The sequence below is a fragment of the Lepisosteus platostomus genome, chromosome 16 (genome assembly GCF_059453375.1).
Source record: "Lepisosteus platostomus isolate fLepPlt1 chromosome 16, fLepPlt1.hap1, whole genome shotgun sequence".
Classification (NCBI taxonomy): Eukaryota; Metazoa; Chordata; class Actinopteri; order Semionotiformes; family Lepisosteidae; genus Lepisosteus; species Lepisosteus platostomus.
In genome coordinates, this window is record NC_142626.1 from 14,833,841 (window position 1) to 14,855,157 (window position 21,317).

General features: G+C 38.2%; 1 long non-coding RNA gene and 1 gene segment (V, D, J or C); one reads left to right on the forward strand and one right to left on the reverse strand.

Moving 5' to 3' along the window:
* The window catches only part of LOC148646937 (Ig kappa chain V region K29-213-like), a 619,354-nt gene that overhangs the window by 240,492 nt on the left and 357,545 nt on the right, over positions 1-21,317 (reverse strand).
* LOC148646941 (uncharacterized) lies at positions 9,576-11,335 on the forward strand. Its single transcript, XR_015927552.1, has 3 exons — positions 9,576-9,701; positions 10,853-10,908; positions 11,240-11,335. It is a non-coding gene; the product is annotated as an uncharacterized LOC148646941 (long non-coding RNA).

Sequence of the window (21,317 nt, forward strand, 5' to 3'; positions counted from 1 at the left end):
ACCACATCACAGATCACAGATCAGTCCCAGTGTGTGAGATACTGCTGTTTGATCTGTGTTTGATCTTTGATCTGAGCTTTAATAGAAAGCTTATCTCTATTAATATAACTATCAAGTGGTATTAAATGCAACTTTTTTGTATAGATGACACTTTTCTAAAATGTATTTAAAAATAAAAACGATTACAATTGCACGCCTGTAGCTTTTTCACGAAACCTTCTAGAGTTACGAAAACACTTGCTTTGTGTCACATTGTGACTGTTTTCACAGCCTTCACTATATTGTTTTTAAGCCATTTTTTTTACCACACTAGAATATTTTTCTGTCCATATCTTTGGAAGGGAAACAGTGTGAATTTAAATACTAATTAAATGACCGCGGGCACTTTCCACCCCCACGACTTTCCACGACTTGTGAAAATTTTCACAGCCTCCACATAAAGCTATCAGTGAACTAATTCTCTTTTTTTAAACCTCCGGTTTTTCTTCGATGCGTAATTACGCACTAACTGGAACCTGGGGGGACTGCTGTGTACACAACGCGAGAAATACTGCTCAATACGACATTGTGCAAAAAACCCATACATCACTATAGGTAGCAAAACAGTGCAGCCTCCAATTACCCAGACTATAAGCATGGGAATAAAGCTTTGTTTGATTTCTGAAACCCTTTATTTATGTCCTATTTTTATTCAAGTAAGGGTCAACTACAGATGCAGCCATTCAAAATGGGTGGGGTATTACGCGGCATACCCCGGTGGGCGTGTCGCTGTGTCACGCGGTGTCACGCAGTATCACGCGGTTAATCGCGCGTCATTTGACATCATGCCGGAAACTATCCGGCGTTACCTTGTAAAACCGCCAGGGGGAGCTTAACCTCTCATGTACAGCATTTGAGCTTCTAATTTTGAACTGTGTATTACATCATGTTAATCATCAGTCATTAAAATGTTGGTATATTTTATGAAAGCAAGATTGCTCAGTTGGACAAAAGTACACAACCTACCTTTATCAGAAATATTTATGCATCAAAGCCTTTACCGAAGATATTACTAATAGTATTAATAATGGATGACTTTGGACAAGCTGTATACTAAAGAATAATTTCTTTAGCACATTTGTACAAGCACTTGGAATCTGTCCAAGCCATACTTTGTCAGGCATTTTGTTTTACTTCAACGGGCATAAAAACGTCCTTGCTTTTAACAGGGTGTTTCATAATTTCTAACTACGAAAATGATTTAAAATGCGACACGTATCATTCAACTAGAGCTCAAAATATCACAAGGATCCTCAAGAGCACAGCAAAGACTGTATTAAAAGATACTTGTATGTATCAACGCTTTCTTTTCCGTATACCAGATTTTATGGAACCACTTCAGAAGGATGTCAGCCAGTCAGATTCCAGGAATCGGTACTTTAAAGCAAAAATACACACCAGTATTCCATTTCTCCCTAACGATTTTAAGCATCGAAGTATTTAACTAGCATGTGAAATAGCGTGTGTAAAAGTGGTAGTTTTAAGCTTTTCTGCTAATATAATATGGAATCGCGTATCTAAAGAATTTAATAACGATATGATTATATTCATGTACTGCGACAGGGCTGTGTAGGGCTGTTTTGCCTCCTTCTTCATGTGACTACCCTTGTAGCCTACTGGTCTACGTGCCCGACTACCAACTCCCGGGTTGTGTGTTCAAATCCAGCTGGTGCTGGACTTTTCTTTTAACAAACATTTCTTCGAAAAAATAGAATAGCGATATTATGGTCAATCAATTGACTTTTATATTTCAAAATATCACAACATGATCAATTCTAAGTCATTTTTGATAACAATGAATAGTCACCTTCTTCCCTTCTGACGACGGTCCCTGCTTCTGCTTCCTGCTTCTATTGTGTGTGTGTGTGCAATAGAGTACATTTTTATAGAGAAATGGAGGCTGGACAGTATGCGTTACAATATAAACATTTATATTGATTTAAATCGTGTTCTGATTTAAATCGCAAACGCGTGTTTAATTATATGTGTTTTTTAATCATAATCAGGCTAATGCTACATAAATTGATACACTATCTTTGTCTTCTAAGTATCTTAATAAACTTTCAGCATAGCTTTCTACCCGTTTAGATTTATATTTCTTGGGATTTTGGGATCAAACGTGGAAGGATTAGATTGTAATCGACATTGTAAATACCAGACAAACGCAAACGGGTTTTTAATAAAATGCTTTTATTCATTCAGCAGAGAGTGAGAGGGACATCCAGCAGAGAGAGACACACACACCGGTTTTCATTGACAAAAAGTGATTGTTTTTTTTACATTTTTTTTACATGTTTTGTAAAAAAAATAACACAAACGTGAGACTGTCTTTCTCAGACTTACATTCCCGAATGTCCCCCACCCCGGTCAACAATCCTAGGAAGAACACGAAACAGCCTGTTAATAAAATTGTTACAATTTTGTTCGGTCAGTTCTTCCTCCCAGAATTTATAGATCGCATCGATCAGTTCCTGCTTTGTGACGGGCTTAGCAGTTTTCCTAACGTAGTCTTTTAACGAATGCCAAACCATCTCTATCGGATTTAGATCTGGGGATTCGGCTGGAGTTTTCACCCAGTTCACTCCTTCTGCTATAAGCCTTGCCCTTTCTGCTGTGTGTTTCGGATCGTTGCTAACGCGATTCCATATTATATTCCCTATTAAACAAATTCTAAAAGTATGCTTGTTGACTCCGGTATCTCTTTAGTTAAAGACTTTGATGCTTAAAATGTTTAGGGAGAAATGGAAAACTGGTGTGTATTTTTTACTTTAAAGTACCAAGACCAGCCATATACAGTACTGTATGTTTATGTTCCAAAATTAATATTGTTTATGGCCTTCACACGCGTTACAGTATGCTCTTATTCTTTTTATGCTCAGCTACTAAGATTTCCCTTCAGTGGTAAAATTCAATATCTACAACGGGCACAGTAAAGACGTTTACTGTACTGTAAATCTTTCTATGACAGACCAACGGACCACGATTTCCCTGTCGGTCAACCAATCACATACCGCGGTACCCCGCGTCATCTTGTGTCATGATTTGTGACTCCGCAGCCAATTACCTCCGGTACGTGTCTGTACCGCGCACTTTGAATGGCTGCATCTGTATATACAACATACTGCTGACAGCAGGAAAATTCAAACATTCTTTACTCAGCAGCTTATTAGCAACTGCACAATGCTGCAAGTAAGTGTTTTACACATTAATCAGGTCCTTTGACCTTTCCAAGTCTTGCTTTGGGTTGTGAAACTGTTTTTTTTAACTTTTTATGTTTTTTTTTTAAGATGACACTACAGGTAATACACTGGAATAGGGGGGCCTACTTCATGACTCAATAGCATTTACACACCAGACAGCCCACCTCACCTTATACAACCTTGCTTTGGGTTTTGAAATTGTTCTTTATTTTTTAAGATAAGATTTTGTTTTTATTTTTAAGATAACACTGCAGGTAATACACTGGGATGGGGGGTGTTTCCAGTAATTTCTGAGTTTCCTATGTTTTATTTCAGTTTTGCATTGGTTCTGAAAGTTAACACATATGCAAGACATACTGTTTTTGGGCATATTGAAACTGTTACTTAGCTTTCTTTGTGAGGGGAGTTATCCTAAGAAAAGATGTACTTTTCTTTACTGTTTTCTTGATTTTCAAACATAGCTATTATGCTATACTGTGCAGTATGTGGTGGCTGTTTACTTATCAATAGTGCCTGGAATCTAAAACCATTAGAAGGGTTACAAACAACAGGAGGCCATTCACTCAATCTAGCTAATGTAGTAGTTAATAATATATTAATCTGAGGACCTTATCCTGCTTTTTTTTAAAAGAAGCCCAAGTCAAACTTCAGTTGTTCTTCTGTATTAAACCTAGTTCACTCAGTAGTTTAAACTAAGTGTAAAGTGCTATGAAGAAGAATGCATGAAGATTCTCTCACATTTTTTATGAAAGCTATAGTTTTTTAAATCTTTTAAATAATGGGTGCTCCTACAGTTGAGAGGTCTGCAGGAATCTAAAAGGACCCAAAGAATCTAAAAGCTTCACAGCTCTAGGGCTAATTATCCATAGACTTTGCCAAAGCCATTTGAATCAAATGGTTTTTTTATTCCTTTTTAGGAACATATTTATAGCAAACAAATTATGCCTAGGGATGTTTTTTTACAGGAAGAAATTATGTTCTGTCTGTACAACTGAACACATTTTGGAGTACTTTCACAATGCTTTTCTATTTTAATTAATCCAAACATTTCTGGCTCCAGCGTGCCAAACAACATGGTCTTTAACATCATCCCTGAAGACATGGTCTTCCCCCCTTTGTTTTAATATTACTGTATAGAACACTGAATTGCATACATATTTTATCATTAACCCTTGGTTGCAGCATATTGAGTATGGTTGTGCAAAAGCAATTGACTTGTGAAGAGCAACCCCCGATCCTCATGTAGTGTCTGTCCAATGGTGAAATTTTTTTATGTATTGAAAAAATCATAAAAAAATAAAGAAAAGTTTCACAACCTAAAGCAAGGTTCTATAAGGTGAGGGGGCCTGCCTAGTGTGTAAAACGCTTGCAGCATTTTGAATGTTGTGCTTGAAAAGCTATTGAGTGAATAGCACCCCCCTATCCCCATGTACTGTCTGTCTAATGGTGCCTTATTAAAAAAATCCTTAAAAAATAAGGAAAAGTTTCACAACCCAAAACAAAGCTGGGAAAGGTCAAAGGACCTGCCTAGTGTGTAATACACTTGGTTGCTGCATTGTGGGTGCTGTGGTTTAAATGCTATTGGCTCATAAACAGCATCCCCCTATCCCAGAACATAGTGCCACATTCAATAAAAATATGAGAAAAAAGATTCACAACCCAAAGCTGAGTCAGTCTTCTGTGTAAAAAAATCATGGACATCATGATTTGAACATCATGGGTGCTGTTTTTAAAAAGCTGTTGAGTAAAGAATAGGAATTTTCCTGCTGAATGAAAACAGGAAATAAAGAAAGGGTGTCAGAAATATAACAAAGCTTTATTCACGTGCTTACAGTCTGCATAATTGGAGACTGTGCCGTTCTGCTTCCTATGGTCATAAAAGGGTTTTTCGCATGAAACTCTATTGAGCAGTATTTCTCGTGTTGTGAAACCCTGAGTGTCCAAAAAAAAACAATAGTTCACTGATACGTTTCTGTAGAGGTTGTGAAAACTTTCACAAGTCGTGGTCTTTAAAATGCATTTAGTTTGAAGGCTTTCTGTGTTTTCCTCGTGAAGAAATGGACAAAAGAATATGGTGGTCAAAAAAGTGGTCAAAAAAATTGCATAAAAATGACAAAGTGAAGGCTGTGAAAACATTCACAATATACTTTTCACACAAAGCAAGTGTTCTCGCAACTCTAGGAGGTTTCATGAAAACGCTACAGGCGTGCCAAAATCGTTTTCGAACTTCAAGCAAACTTGGATGCAGGTTTCTCGATCATCAGAGGCTGCAGATAAACCTGACGATTGATAGTAGAGAACAGTGCACACAGGATACAAATTATTCTCACCAGACCATCTGATTTTGTTTTAGTAAGGACTCAATCTATTTTACCGTTTTATTGCAGACAAACCTGTTTTTTTTTACTGACTTTACTTTTACCATCCAGTATTTCTTTGAAAAAAAAGTTTGTGAAATAACTAAATTTTGGGAATTCATCATTTCCCCACTTAACAAGTGCGCCAACAATTTTTTTTGGTTTAAGAGACTCAGTAAGTTTCTTTATAGTGAATATTGTTTTTGGTTTTCTCTAATGGTTATTTATATATACAGAATATATGTTGTTGTGTTGTGAGAAATATCACAATGCAGGGTGGTCTATATGTGTTTTTGAAGTTTAAATTACAGAAAGTAAGGAGGATATTTGTTTATTGTAATATACTGCACAGTAAAGGGTAAAACAGGGCAACAATCCTTGTGAAGTCATTTTGTGATCACTGGTAGGATTACGGTTGAAATTCCTGAAGAGCCTAACAGAGTCACAGATGAATTCAGGGCTGTTTTTAGGTGGAGGCACTACCAAATTAAAAGTGTCATTTTGTTGTGCAATTGACCGAAGTGGGACACAATATCGACCACATTAAGAACCTAGATCATCTCATGTATTATATTCTGTATGAATTTACTGTTATACCTCTGGTTATGGGTACAATTCTGTGCTGAGAAACAGGCACACTTTCACTGCTATAGCACCTGCTCCAGCCTGACACCCATGTTGAGTCTCTTCGCTAACCTTAGGCCCTTAGGTGCCCTGCTGTTGTGTTCAGGGTGAGTTATGTCAAGAAGAAGAGAATTGTATCCAGTGCACTTTCTGCTGGGCCAGACCCAACTCCTCTTCTACAAGAGCAGGATAAACTGCAGTGTCTCAGGTGGGGGGTCTGTAGAGGAGGAGAGTGAGGGATTGATGAAGAGCAGGATCTCTCTTGAATTCCTCTAGTAAAACTGTAGAGATTCTTGTGTGAAGGTGTCAGTGCGTTGTGACTATGATACATGTGAGAGTCTGTGTAGAGAGTCTTTCATGTGTAAAAAGTGTGCAGTGTTGTATATTTTTGGGAGGAGTGGGGTTTGTTAAGTTTCATGATCATTTTTTTATTTTTTAGGGGGTTCAGTATAGTATATACTTTAGGGGTTGTCTGTATGCTAGTTATTGCTTCATATTATTATTATTATTATTATTATTATTATTATTATTATTATTATTATTATTATTATTTTATGTGTTGTTATAAAACCCCTGCTTGTTTTTTTTTCTTCAAATAGTTTATTTTCTTCAAATGGAAATTGAATTTTTTTCAACATATCTACAAATAACAGTAAAAAGTCTCCAGTTGACTTACTTCAGTGTTGATAATTTACATTGGGATTAATAAACCATTTGAATAAAAACAACAACAACAACAACAACAACAACAACAACAACAGTGTAATAACTATAAGAAGATGACATAATAATAAAATATAATACTACACGTGAAGCTATTTTTTTATAGTTTAAAGTCAAAATCTCTTTCCTTTTTCCAGTCGCTATAGCTCTGTTTGTCTCCGTTTCCCTTCCTGACAGTTTCTTCTCATCCTTCTTCCTTCTGGAACCCAACATTTCTGGTGTTTGTCCAAGAATGAAAAGGACTGCTAAGGAGGATTTTTTTCATATTTCTTCAAGAATCTTTCCCCAATTTATTTTCATTTTATGGTATCCTACCATAAAATGTTTAGGATATGCCAGGTGTCCTCGGCCATTCTTCCAACAGTTTTTGCTCCCAAATGTATCATATTTGGCTTGTAAGTGGTGTTTTTACAATATAGAATATGAATGTTTTACTCACATTCTCTCCATGAATGTGAATTGGTGGATATGCAGATTTGAATGGTTTTAGATTCTTCAATTGCTGTGGAAGTGCCAACCTCATTTTCTTATTTGCATTTTACTCTTAACTCATATATTCATCCTGTAATTCCTGTAGCGGCGAGGCTTATTAATAAGAAAGACTTAAGCGTTCTGAGCCTTCCCAAATGAGGCCCAATTTCTCTGTTCATCTCTGTGGTGCAGCCACAGAGAAACTATTCATGCAGGCTGATTTAAGGTTCCTTTGATAAAGGACAGCTCCCAATAGGAGGATGCACTTAGCTAAGCCTGGCTATCATGATCAATGGTCATCCATTGGCGCTAGCTGAAGTTCCTCCAGGTAAAAACAGGCAACACAGAGAGCCTGGTAGATTCAGATTCAGTGGACTTCTGAGACTTTTCTAAAGGGAATTCAAAGGAGAATTCCAGGGCAGGACGGCCCAGGAGCAGAAGGCTCCCAAGGGCAGGACATTCTTGCAGAGCGCCTCCTGACCATCCTGAGACTCAGCCCGGACAACCACGGAACGGCCAGTGTGTCCGAGTGCCAGAACTTTCCTTTGTTCTAAGAGTCTAGAGTGGAGGTTGCCAGAGAGTAACCAGAGGATCCACCTGAGGTTAGCACCAGCAGCAGGCCTCATGAACAGGTCGGAACTGTGGACAGCTGAATCACTATTCAGAACTAGCTCTTCATCAGGAACGAACCGGTCCTCTTCCTGACTTGCTGGGACCCACAGTCATCTTTTCTCCTGTGCACAAACTGTGCTAGTTAAAGCCAACACTAACTAGCCGGTCAGTGAGCATCAGCAGAGCACCATCGCAAGCCGCACAGCACAGCCTGGCACGCAGCCAGAGAGCGTGGATTGGACAGCAACAGCCTGCAACTGTTTCTTTGTGCCCGCAGGAGATCTGAATCCCCAGTGATTGGATGAGTATTCAACTTCACTGCATTACTGCTCGAGAATTCAATTGTTATCCCAACCAGTTGATATCAATTTAATTCCTAAGAGTTATGTACTTGTTTTGAGTATCTAATGTAGAAGTTATAACCAAGTTCATTTACGAAACGGTCATAATGAATGATATACTGAACGTATGTCCTCTTGATATGTGTAACACTTTGTAACTGATTGAATATATACCTTTTGTATTCTGATAACCCTCTCGATAAGATCTGTTAGGTTTACATGCATATTCTATGTATTAATAAATGTATCCTCGTGTATTAGTACCTGTGTGTGTGCGTTGTTTGAGCTATATCGCATGGTTGGATTCTAAAGCCATCAAAAGAATCAATTTTGTGATTTACTGCTACAATTAATAATTGTCCCAGTAAATGCCCAAACCCTTCAGAACTGGTGCCTTCAGAGAGCCACTACATTTACATTTTGGCTATGGCAACATTACATTCCTAATATTCTTTATACACCTGAAAGGATGTAGCTGTGGAAGTAAGTTAGTTACTGTATGTAAAATTTGTCAATTTGTTAATCTCTCATCTTACAGTCTGATGTACTTTTTCTCACCTTTCCCCAGTGTTTTCTCCTCTGTCTCTGTGCTTTGACCTTGATCTGTTTGACCATGTCTTGGACTGATCCCTGTGCTTCGAACCTTGCATGTTAAACGACTCTCCTTCCCAGTTGTGAGTTGCAGGGTGATATAGCTGCTGGCTGCCATTGAGACAACATTGAGACAAATATGAAAAAAATGATATATAATTTTTGTAAAGAGAGGACCTGAAATGATAATGTTCACATACCCAGAAATTGTTTTAAAAAATATTGAAGAAAATTAAAAGCTATAATAGCTATTGCAATTACTATATAATCCTCTAGGGAGTGCTTGAGGAGTTTTAATTTATTTTTTTAACTGTCAACTTATCAGCAGGAGTGAGGTGTTGACAATAAATGACCCCTGGTTGCTAAGTAAACAAACTGTAAACAAAGTGGTTGATATGTAAAAAAGCCTGGCTGACAGTTTGTTTTTCTTTCATGAGTTACAGAGGGAGTGACATCTCCTAGGTCTCTGACTGGTGAATAATGAATGACAGCACTTTGAACCAATTAGACCCTCTTTTTTCAGACTTGTTCATATAGGTTAGCCAAACAAATTTACTCTTTCAGTTTCTAGGCATGTAACCTGTTTTTCAGTGCATATCACATCATCCTGACCAAATTTGCCATTGGCCTTTACCAATCATGGCCTCATAATGAATTGGTTTCATCATTCTGCTCTCCTCCCCTCTGAGAGCTGGTGTGTGGGGAGTGTACTGGTGCACTCTGGCTGCTGGTGTATCATCCAGGTGGGGCTGCACACTGCTGGGGTTGGAGGGGATCCCCATTACCTGTAAAGTGCTCTGAGTGGAGTGTCCAGAAAAGTGCCATACTGTATAAGTATAAGCAGTTATTATTATTTAATTTTATGTTTTTCTAAACTTTTGATTTTTAGGTTGTATTTTGGTGTGTGAGATTGCTGTTAATATCAGTTTATGATGATAGCATGTGTACATCTGTAGTAAACATGCTTTTTTTGTCTGTTCTGGTCTCGCAGTTTGTTTTAGAAGATATTGAAGATCACTTGTAAGTTGTAAAAACTAACCTGCTTAATTATGATTAAGATTAATTTTAGTTTTAGTGTGCAGCAGGGGCCCTAGCACCCTGAACTGATAAAGCATCTTATTCAGTATATAACATGAAGGTTTTCAGGAAGGAAGAGGCCTTCCGTTTGACTTCGGTCCTGCTTCGCTTTGCTCCACTTTGCGTGTGTGTGTTCGTATAGCTTCGGCTTTGTTGTTTTGTCGGTTTGTGTTAGTCTCTTTGTACTTTCATTTGTTTGTGTGTTTATCCTTGTTTCTCCATTACCTGGCCCAAACGTGTTATATGTTCAACCTTTGTGTTCGTTTGTACCCTGTTCCTGTTGATTACTCTCGTTTTCCATTATTTGTATTGCTAGTTCACTTGTGTTTTTGTGTGAACTTTTGTGTATAAGGTTAGTTTAGGTTTAGGTTGTTGGGTACATTTTGCACACATAGTTGATTTTGTATTAGTCACACTAGTTTAGTACGGGTGAATTATTTTTTTCTTGTATGGTTTTGGGTAGTCAGTGAAGGTTAGCTAGGGCGTTTGTAGATGCCGAAGACCGTGTGTTTCGGGTTTTCTTTTGCAGTTAGGTCAGCTTCCCCTCACTTTAATAGCCAGCTCCATTTTGTTGTTGTTTTTTTTTCTTTGCCACCGCTCAAGTTCCCTCTTCCTGTGTGTTATTGTGTCTTATTTCATACTAGTCACTTATTCACCTTAAAATGATCTAATTTGCACCAACACTTGTTATCACGCTTCCTAAGTCCCTCACCAGAACCCACCTGCATCCAAAAACTATCCTAAATGTTACACCCCTTTACCTCTAGACACTTGGGGTCATAACAGTAGGCCATTGATTACTTAATTACTTTTACAGATCATTTTATTGACTTGACCTGATTGGCTTCTTTGAGATTTCCGGCTGACAACAAGGTGAGCTGGGTGCTATAACTGAAAGTCTTTGACTTCCTTACTGAGCTTCCAAGACTATCAAAGAGAGCATAACCTTATTTTTCTAATATCTAATTATTGCTTTTTGACTGTATGTGCACATACAGCAGAATGCTCTTGATCTGTAAATGTTAGTTTTTAATAAAGAAATGTATATACAGTATGCAAATACTTCAGATGAAGATGCGTAACCAGCTGTGCATTATTCTATTAATTTTAATGTAATTAAATAAGTGCAGGTACACTTGAATTTGATCATGGATTTATTATTATTAAATTTCCAACATTGTACTATTTTTAAATAATTTTTCAGATCTGCAAGATACCAGCGCCCTGTGTGCAGAGAGACCATCCTCAACAAGACTTACATCTGCAATCATCTTTCTTTGTGTGGGGAAAAGACAAACTGTAAGTGTTTACTTACTGTAGATGCATTTGTCTTCAGGTTTCTGCTTTTATTCTGGAGGTAATATTTTCTTACAGTGACATAATTTAATCATTTTGTTAATTAATTATGAATTAATAAACAGTAAAATAAAGTCCAGTATTTGTTTATCTTATTCCTAAGAAAAGTTTTAATATATACAGATTTTCCATAGAAAGTTGCGATTGGGGTTTTGCAGACTTTTGGATAAATACACCTCATAATTGATACATGATAATGATATGAATTACCAGTGTTTCAGGAGATACTAGAAAAATAATGTAGAACTTGTGTGTTGAGGAAAACACAGAAAAATATTTTAACTTACTGTTGGGTCAACAACAAAAAATGTTGGTCAGATTTATAGAGTGCTTGATAATTGACATTTTTTTTCCAATTTACATTCATTACATTCTGTTTCCACATCACAACTCTCATTCATAGTTGTAGATCTGTCTGTACAGTTTTTAGGAACACGAATGTTTCATCAGAGTGGAATGCCCTTCTCTTACCCAATAAATGAAATATCTGCATATCCCTGCAACCCCTATACCCCCCTCTCACTGGTGAACTTCCTGCTCTCTTTAAAGACCTCTGATGTGCTCTCCAAGGCTAGAATTATCATACTTTGTCTAAGGACAGTCAGACGTATCCTGATACAGGTTCTTTTTATTAGGCTGAATTTAATTTAATGAGGGATTTTTTTCTTCCTTCCATCTCCTTTACTATGCAGGTCATACCCACTAGCACCTTTCAATAAAGTAAATTTTATACATCTTGCCTTTATCTCCTGTTTCTGCAGGATTGAAACATCTCCAGTACATTCTCTTTCCCATACTATCAGCTGCTAGATTTGTTAAAAATATGGGGTGTGTGAGAACTCTTGAATACTGAAGTAAAGGGACAGGCAATATGCAATATGTTCCTTGTATGTGACCACTAGCTCTGGTGTGCTTTCCAATTGTTTCTTCTGCTGTCCAGTATTAATTATTGGTGATTTTAATATTGTTGCTTCATTAGACTGTAAATTTGCTTCTGATTTTTTAACTGCTTTGGACTGTTTTGATCTCATGCAACTGATTAACTGTCCAACCAACACCTGTCATCATACCTTGATCTTGTCTGTGCTTCTGCCCAGACTGACTCAAAAATCATAAAGCTCTATTTGATGTTTGTATCCCTCTTTCTTCAGTGAAAAGTTTGAAATTTTTTTAAATCTGTGAACCACACTTATTTCTCCCGTTTTACTAGACAGTTCATCTTTGACTGCTGACCTATTCAGTGATTTAAACAATACATTGACTAGTACCTTGATTAACAAAAACTTGCACATTTTCCTTCAAGTGCTGTTCTCCATGGTATATGCCTGAACTTCGTTCTTTGAAACTAACTGGATATTATCTGGAGCACTTAAGTAAAAATTCTGGTCTAGTGGTTCACAGTCAGGTTTATAAAGAACACCTGCAAATCTACAGTGCTGCTGTGGCACCTGCCAGATCCTCCTATATCTCAGATATAATCAACTCTGAACTAGTGTAGGAAAACTAATTGTTTCCTATTATTAACACAATCACTAACCTCCCTGAAAACTCTACTGTCTCTTATACCTCTGACCTCTGTCTCAGTGTTTTGCTATTCTCTCAGTCCAAGATTGATGCTATAAATCTTTAAATATCTGAATCAAGCCTTTGTCTTTTTCCTAACATCTACCAACAACATTTAACTGTCACCTTCCTATTAGTATTGTTTGCATCAATCACTCCAATAGTAAATAAGCCTGGATTAGATTGTTATATGATGATGAACTACAGACCAATTTCTAATTTCCCATATTATAGCACTGTGTTGTCATGATTTGTGAATGATTTATGTATTGCATCTGATTTGGGGGCTATAAGTATGCCACTAGGGTTTTGGCTGCTGCTCTGGGCATGGAATAGGCATGTCCACCACTCTGGACATGCAGGTTTTCGCTCTTTTTCTACTTTTTTTTACATGCACACTCCTCTGAAACCCACTTATTGGATTAACAGGACACATGGCACATTCATTCCAAGATCTACCCATTCTGCCACCTTTACCTTACCAGCGGGTCGACACAGCAATGACCAAGGCTCCTTGTCTTCAAATCCTTCAAATCCTTTCCTGCAATGATATTCCTGCTAGGATCTTGCTTTCTCCTAGCCAGCACTCATGGAGCCATCCCCAGAAGAGGGAGTTTTATTTTCACCGGCAGTCCAGGAGGGGATTATACCTGCGTAAGGTGTTATTTTTCTTTTTCTTTTCTTTTTGCCTGTCCCGTCACATATGTTAACTGGGGTAAGCAGAGTTTTTATTTCATTTTAGCCTTACGCACCCTGCTTTTACAGACTGAACGCCGTTTAAGTCCAGTCTGGTCACAGCTGTGGCTAACCAGCTTCTTTTTCCCAGGCTCAACGCCGTTGCATAGGGCAAGTCTAGCCTGGATATTGCAATGCACAGCGGCACACCGTTCTTTTTTGCTTTCTGTCTAATTTTCACCCTTTTTTGTGTTATTTTCGGTTCCTGCTAACCTCACACTGTTACTTTCATCCCCCAGTTAGGAACGTTGACTAGGTCAGGTGCAAATGATCACATTACTCCTATCCTGGAGTCTTTGTAGCTTCCTGTCAAATTCCATGTGGACTGTAAAATCCTCATGCTCACCTAAAAGGCTCTGCATGGCTTGGCACCTCAGTACCTGTCTGAGCTCCTACTCCCCACCTCGCAACCTCCTCTCTTCTAATTCTTCTAATTCTGGTCTGTCCCCCAAGCCCGTCTACACTCGGTGTAGAAGGATATCAGAGAGTCACCTTCTCTAAACTCCTTCAAATCCAGACTCAAACCTTTTTTAGAAAAGCCTTTACTTAACTGGTTCCATTCTTCACCCCTCTGCTTTTCTTAGTACCACCATTCACGGTCTCCTCTGTATATTATAATTGTGTTTTATCTTGTGCATTCTTCTTAATTTTTTTTGTTGTCATTCTGTAAAGCACTTTGAAAAGCCACCTTTAAAGGCGCTATATAAAATAAAGTTTATTATTATAATATATTTAGGTGAATGTAAATTTTAATCCTAGATAACATTCATTATTGAATTTTAGTATTAATAATGTATACAGTATAAATACAATAAGCAGCATGACCTTTTATATAGTTGTAGGGGTTTTGTGCATGTACTGGGACAATTATTAATTGTAGCAGTAAATCACAAAATGATTCTTTGATAGCTATTAGAAAATCAACCTTGCGGAAAAACTCAGCAATGCACACACACGGATACTGATACATGAGAATAAATTTATGAATACATAAAAAGTGCATATAAACATAACAGATCTTATAGTGAGGGTTAGCAGAATACAAAAGATATATATTCAGTCATGAAGAGTAACAAATACCAAGAGACACATACATTCATTATGCCATTCATTTATACCATTTTGTTAATGAGCTTTAATTACAACTTCTACACTAGATGCTTAAAAGCAGGTACATAACTCATAGGAATTAAATTGACATCAGCTGGGATTGAGGTAACAATTGAATTCTCGAGCTGTAATGCAGAATGTTGAATACTCATCCAATCTATGTGGATTCAGATCTCCCGCGGACACAAGGGAACAGCAACAGGCAGTGCTGGTCAGGCGTGAGGTGTGGGAGAAGGAGGGAGGGATTGCTACTGCGGCACGCTGGCAGTGACTCTCTGAAGACCGGCTACTTTGTCCTGGCTGAACTAGCCAAGCAAGTCACACTCTTTAGACAGGGAGAAGACCTCTTCATTCTCTATGTAGCACTAGTCCTGAATACTGAGATTCAGCTGTCGACAGTTCCGACCGTAGTTCACTCGTTGATCAGGCAAGCATTCACGGTGGGTTACACGGTTTACGAGGCTTGCTGCTGGGCTAAATTCGGACGGATCCTTTGGTTAAGCACAGGTGACCTCCGGTCTCAACTCTTAGAACAAAGTAAAGTGTCACGATTGCTAACCCCTACTCTTAAGGGCGCTCCAGCCCTTCCTTGTTATGCCCCATTGTCTGCACCTGGTCCCTTATCCCGCTCCCCCTTAAAAGCCAGACGCGGACCTTACTCCTGGTTCCTCATTGATTTCCACATCATGAGAGCCTGGGGTCTTGCTGCGTCTGGCTCCATTATGCTTTTAAGTTCCTAGTTCCTAGTTCCTAGTTCCTAGTTCCCCTCGCCGCTTCCGACCCAGTTCCTGTCCCCCCCCCCCCACCGGATGGATCGCCTGGTTATGGACTTCAGCCCTTGTTTCTGATTTCCCGTTTGGATTTCCTACATGGATTGTTCGCCTGGATTCACTTCCCCTGGACACCTGCACTGCATGGACACGCCCCTCATCTCCAGACCCTTTTCCTGCATGACCGTTTTTCCCCTTGTGTCTTCACTATTCTGGATCGTGTCGTCCGCATAGGGCCCAGAAAGAACTGTACGTGACAAGCATAAAGCGTCTGATGGTCATAAACGATATTAATTTAGGAACAGCATCAGATATATGTTTTTAACTGCACTGCATTGGAGAGAATACCATAGTGTGTTTTTTTTTTTACTCCCTGGCGGAAACTGGCTTCCATAAGAATCAGAATAGCTTCTGGGAAATACATTTTTCCTGCATTAAAGTTGAACTCATTCAGAGCGCCCTACATTACAAACTCCAAGCGTTTCAATTTGAACTGAAGACCCTCACACCTGAAGAAGGATTCACAGCCGAAACGTTGCAGGCTGACGCGGCTACCCACCAAAGTAAATGTATTGCAGTAAATGTTTATATTATTATATCTAATTTTTTTTTTATTTCTTTGAAAAAATAAAACATTTCCCTGGCTCAGAGATTAAATAAAACTTCACTTGCACAAAACAAATTTATATTTCTAAATATCACAACATGATCGAATTTAAGTCATTTTAATAACAATGAATAGTCACCTATGCGTTACAATATAAACATTTATATTGATTTAAATCGTGTTTAAATCGCCTTTATTTAAAACCCATAATTATAGCTGATACTGTTTAGACTTTTAATTATTTAAAACTGTATTACAGCAGCACAATGCACAATGCAACGTAAATCGCTATCTTTGTCTTCTGCGTAATAATGTTCACCTCTCTGTCCAGCAAATTAACAATAGTAATAATAATGAACTTTATTGTATATGGCGCCTTTAAAGGTGGCTCCTCAAAGCGCTTTACAGGATAAAAACAATAACAACAATACTGTTAGGCTGGGCAAACGATTTTTTTTTAAAGAAATACAATATGAGATATAATGATGTGTTCCGGCTTAGACCTTAACGAAGAGCATAACACGTGGGTGGCATAGCAGTCGGCTCTGGCTACTGTATACCGATACACTGCAAGTACATACCCCCTCTCTGCGGGAGTGCTGGCTGTGACAAATTAAACCGGTTTCACAGGTATTTTCAAAGTAGAAGGGGGCGAGATTTCCAGCGAAAGACACCCCCCCCCCCCTCAAAAACCCAGTAAGTACAGTACTTACTAGTAAAGAAAGCTAGGCTCCTCAATGAAATCGCTTTAACATGCTAATGGGTTGGTGTAACAGTCCGGGCATGGCAAGCTTCTAAAGTCAACCCGACTACGGCGAATGTTGAATACTCATCCAATCTATGTGGATTCAGATCTCCCGCGGACACAAGGGAACAGCAACAGGCAGTGCTGGTCAGGCGTGAGGTGTGGGAGAAGGAGGGAGGGATTGCTACTGCGGCACGCTGGCAGTGACTCTCTGAAGACCGGCTACTTTGTCCTGGCTGAACTAGCCAAGCAAGTCACACTCTTTAGACAGGGAGAAGACCTCTTCATTCTCTATGTAGCACTAGTCCTGAATACTGAGATTCAGCTGTCGACAGTTCCGACCGTAGTTCACTCGTTGATCAGGCAAGCATTCACGGTGGGTTACACGGTTTACGAGGCTTGCTGCTGGGCTAAATTCGGACGGATCCTTTGGTTAAGCACAGGTGACCTCCGGTCTCAACTCTTAGAACAAAGTAAAGTGTCACGATTGCTAACCCCTACTCTTAAGGGCGCTCCAGCCCTTCCTTGTTATGCCCCATTGTCTGCACCTGGTCCCTTATCCCGCTCCCCCTTAAAAGCCAGACGCGGACCTTACTCCTGGTTCCTCATTGATTTCCACATCATGAGAGCCTGGGGTCTTGCTGCGTCTGGCTCCATTATGCTTTTAAGTTCCTAGTTCCTAGTTCCTAGTTCCTAGTTCCCCTCGCCGCTTCCGACCCAGTTCCTGTCCCCCCCCCCCCACCGGATGGATCGCCTGGTTATGGACTTCAGCCCTTGTTTCTGATTTCCCGTTTGGATTTCCTACATGGATTGTTCGCCTGGATTCACTTCCCCTGGACACCTGCACTGCATGGACACGCCCCTCATCTCCAGACCCTTTTCCTGCATGACCGTTTTTCCCCTTGTGTCTTCACTATTCTGGATCGTGTCGTCCGCATAGGGCCCAGAAAGAACTGTACGTGACAAGCATAAAGCGTCTGATGGTCATAAACGATATTAATTTAGGAACAGCATCAGATATATGTTTTTAACTGCACTGCATTGGAGAGAATACCATAGTGTGTTTTTTTTTTTACTCCCTGGCGGAAACTGGCTTCCATAAGAATCAGAATAGCTTCTGGGAAATACATTTTTCCTGCATTAAAGTTGAACTCATTCAGAGCGCCCTACATTACAAACTCCAAGCGTTTCAATTTGAACTGAAGACCCTCACACCTGAAGAAGGATTCACAGCCGAAACGTTGCAGGCTGACGCGGCTACCCACCAAAGTAAATGTATTGCAGTAAATGTTTATATTATTATATCTAATTTTTTTTTTATTTCTTTGAAAAAATAAAACATTTCCCTGTCTCAGAGATTAAATAAAACTTCACTTGCACAAAACAAATTTTTATGTTTAAAAATCGCATATTTGGGTACCGTTTCATAAAACTTTCATGCTTAAAATGTTTAGGGAGAAATGGAAGACTGGTGTGTATTTTTTCTTTGAACTACGAAGACCAGCCATACACAGTACAGTTTACGTACATACAGTAATGTTTATGTTCCTAAATTAATATCGTTTATGACCTTCAGATGCGTTATGCTCCTCTTCTTTTTATGCTCAGCTACTAAAATTTCCCTTTAGTGGTAAAATTCCATATAAATATTCGATACTAAGCGGATTAAAATGTGCACAGTAAAGAGATTAAATGATAAATCTTTTCACTACTAACCAATGCACCACGAGTGCCCCTGTCGGTTATTTTGGCCAGCCAATCACTTACCGCGGTGCCCTGCGGTGGCTTGTGGGTAGTTTACCGTACCGCGGGTTTGTACCGTGCATTTTGAATGGCTGCATCTGTACATCTAGGGATCTACAGGCCTCAGTTAACATTTTAAATGACAGTACGATCAGAAAAAGACTGAACAAGTATGGCTTTTATGGAAGGGTAGACAGGAGAAAGCCCCTTCTCTATAAAAAAACATGAAGCACAGCTTAGGTTTGCAAAGTTGCATCTGAACAAATCACAAATCTGGAACAATGTCCTTTGGACAGACGAGACCAAAGTGGATATGTTTGGTTATTATGCACAACGCCATGTTTGGCAAAAAACAAACACAGCGTACCACCACAAACCCCTTATACCAACCATCAAGCATAGTGGTGGAGGCGCGATTATTTTGGCTTGTTTTGCAGGACCTGGGCACCTTGCAGTCATCGAGTTGACCATGAACTCCTCTTTATACCATAGTATTCTAGAGACAAATGTGAGGCCATCTGCCTGACAGCTAAAGCTTGGACGAAATTGGGTCATGCAACAGGACAATGATTCCAAGCACTAATCTACAACTGAATGGCTGAAAAACAAAAGAATGAAGGTGTTGGAATGGCAAAGTCAAAGCCCAGACCGCAACTGTATTGAAATGCTGTGGCGGGACCTTAAGAGGGCTGTGTATAAACGAATGCCCTCAAACATCAATTAACTGAAGCAATGTTGTAAAGAGGAGTCAGCCAAAAAACCTCCAAAACGATGTGAGAGACTGATAAACTCATACAGAAAATGATTACTTCAAGTTATTGCTGCTAAAGGTGGTTCTACAAGCTACTGAATCATGGGGTGTACTTAGTTTTTCACACATGGTTTCTGCATGTTGGGTGAAGACGACACCTGAAGAAGGCTCCACGGCCGAAATGTGTTTTCTTTCTTCTCTTTTCAGCATGGAATAAACCTACGGTATTACTTGTTCCTTTGCTGCCTACGCATACTGACACAGCTACCCACCTGATCTGTTATGTGTTCTTTGTCACCTGAGGTTAGATTTACCTTATTTTAGGACCTGGTAAGGACCAGATGATTTTTGTTATGTTCTGATATATAAAAACCATACAATTTAAAGAGGGTGTACTTTCTTTTTCACATGACTGTAAATATTAAAATGTACACAAATGTACTGATTTAATACCACTTGATAGTAATATTAATATGGAATTGTGTAATTAAGCATCTGAAAATATCACAAGGGGAGGTTTTGGAAACATTTTAAAATTTGTTTAAAAAAACATAATGCAGCATGCTTTACCCAGGGAGTTAACAGCCCGATCAGAGCATTACTTTTGGTTTGTTTCTTACATAGTTAAATATATAAAAATAGTTTACTATTATAGCTTGTTGTGAACATGATGTGCCTCTTTCAGGTTTACATCCAAACTGAAAACATCTATATTTTGTCTTAATTTCAAATTAAGTGTGTGTATTTGGATGAATTATTACACAGTATATTCTCTGGCGGAGGAACGTAAACAGCTTAATTTTTGTGTGAAATATTTTTTTTTTCAATTAAAATGAATATAGTCACAGTTAAAAACTATAGACACGAAGCGGATATTCACGATATAGCATGGCCTCTCATGCATTATTGCTTAACTATACAATATTTAATACAAACAAATTGCACTAAATGCGTTTTAAAGATATGCAATTGAACAGAATTAAATGTAAACTATATGTGTATAGCTATAGCTATAGCTACTGTACATGACAAGATAATGTTAACTGATATAAATAAAATTGAGCTCTCTTATGTGTGATACAGATTGCATTGTTTGTATCAGAAAAATCTAATCTGAATTTTGTGAATCCTTTAAAAAAATCCCATGTATTAAATGTCAGTAATATCAATATTTCTGTCATCTTGACATATAGGATCAGTGAGTAAGGTTTTATTCTCTCCTTAAGAATCTACACTAGGGTTGCATTTTGTGTTTATCTTCTAACTGTATGTGTTTCTTTGTAGTTTTGATCAGTATTTACCACCTCTGAAATAATTTGATATTTTTTTAATCCAAGATCTCTAATAAACATCCATTTTGATTTAGAATCAGTGCATATAACGTAGTAATTGTTTATGCTTATTTGAAATAATTTAAATAATATCTTGCATTAACCTAATCATACAATGTGATAAAATATACAATAGCCTTTTATATTTCAAGAAATAGTTTATTTAAACAATACTATTACAATAAGTACCATTGTTAATGCATTACTAATAATCTAATATAAAGACACTTGTATTTTATAAATATAGGATCGGATCTGACAAAGGGGTTATTCAAATGGTAAGTTAATATTCTGATTCCAAAATATCAAATATCAAGTGTTAATAGGAGACAAGTATCGCTATATTGCTTCCATCCTGAAGTTCGTGAACTGAGAGTACGATTTATTCTGTTCTTAAGTAGTAGGGTTGAATTTTGTGGTTATCACATAATAGTAAGTACTGAGTACATTTGTTGTTATTATGTTTCTTTTTACGGTATATTGTAATTTTTTGAGAATTTATTAAGTTAAACAAGAATTTTTTTGTCATATGGTTTTTAGTCACTGTTCTTTCTCTTGGGCTGTTGTCCAG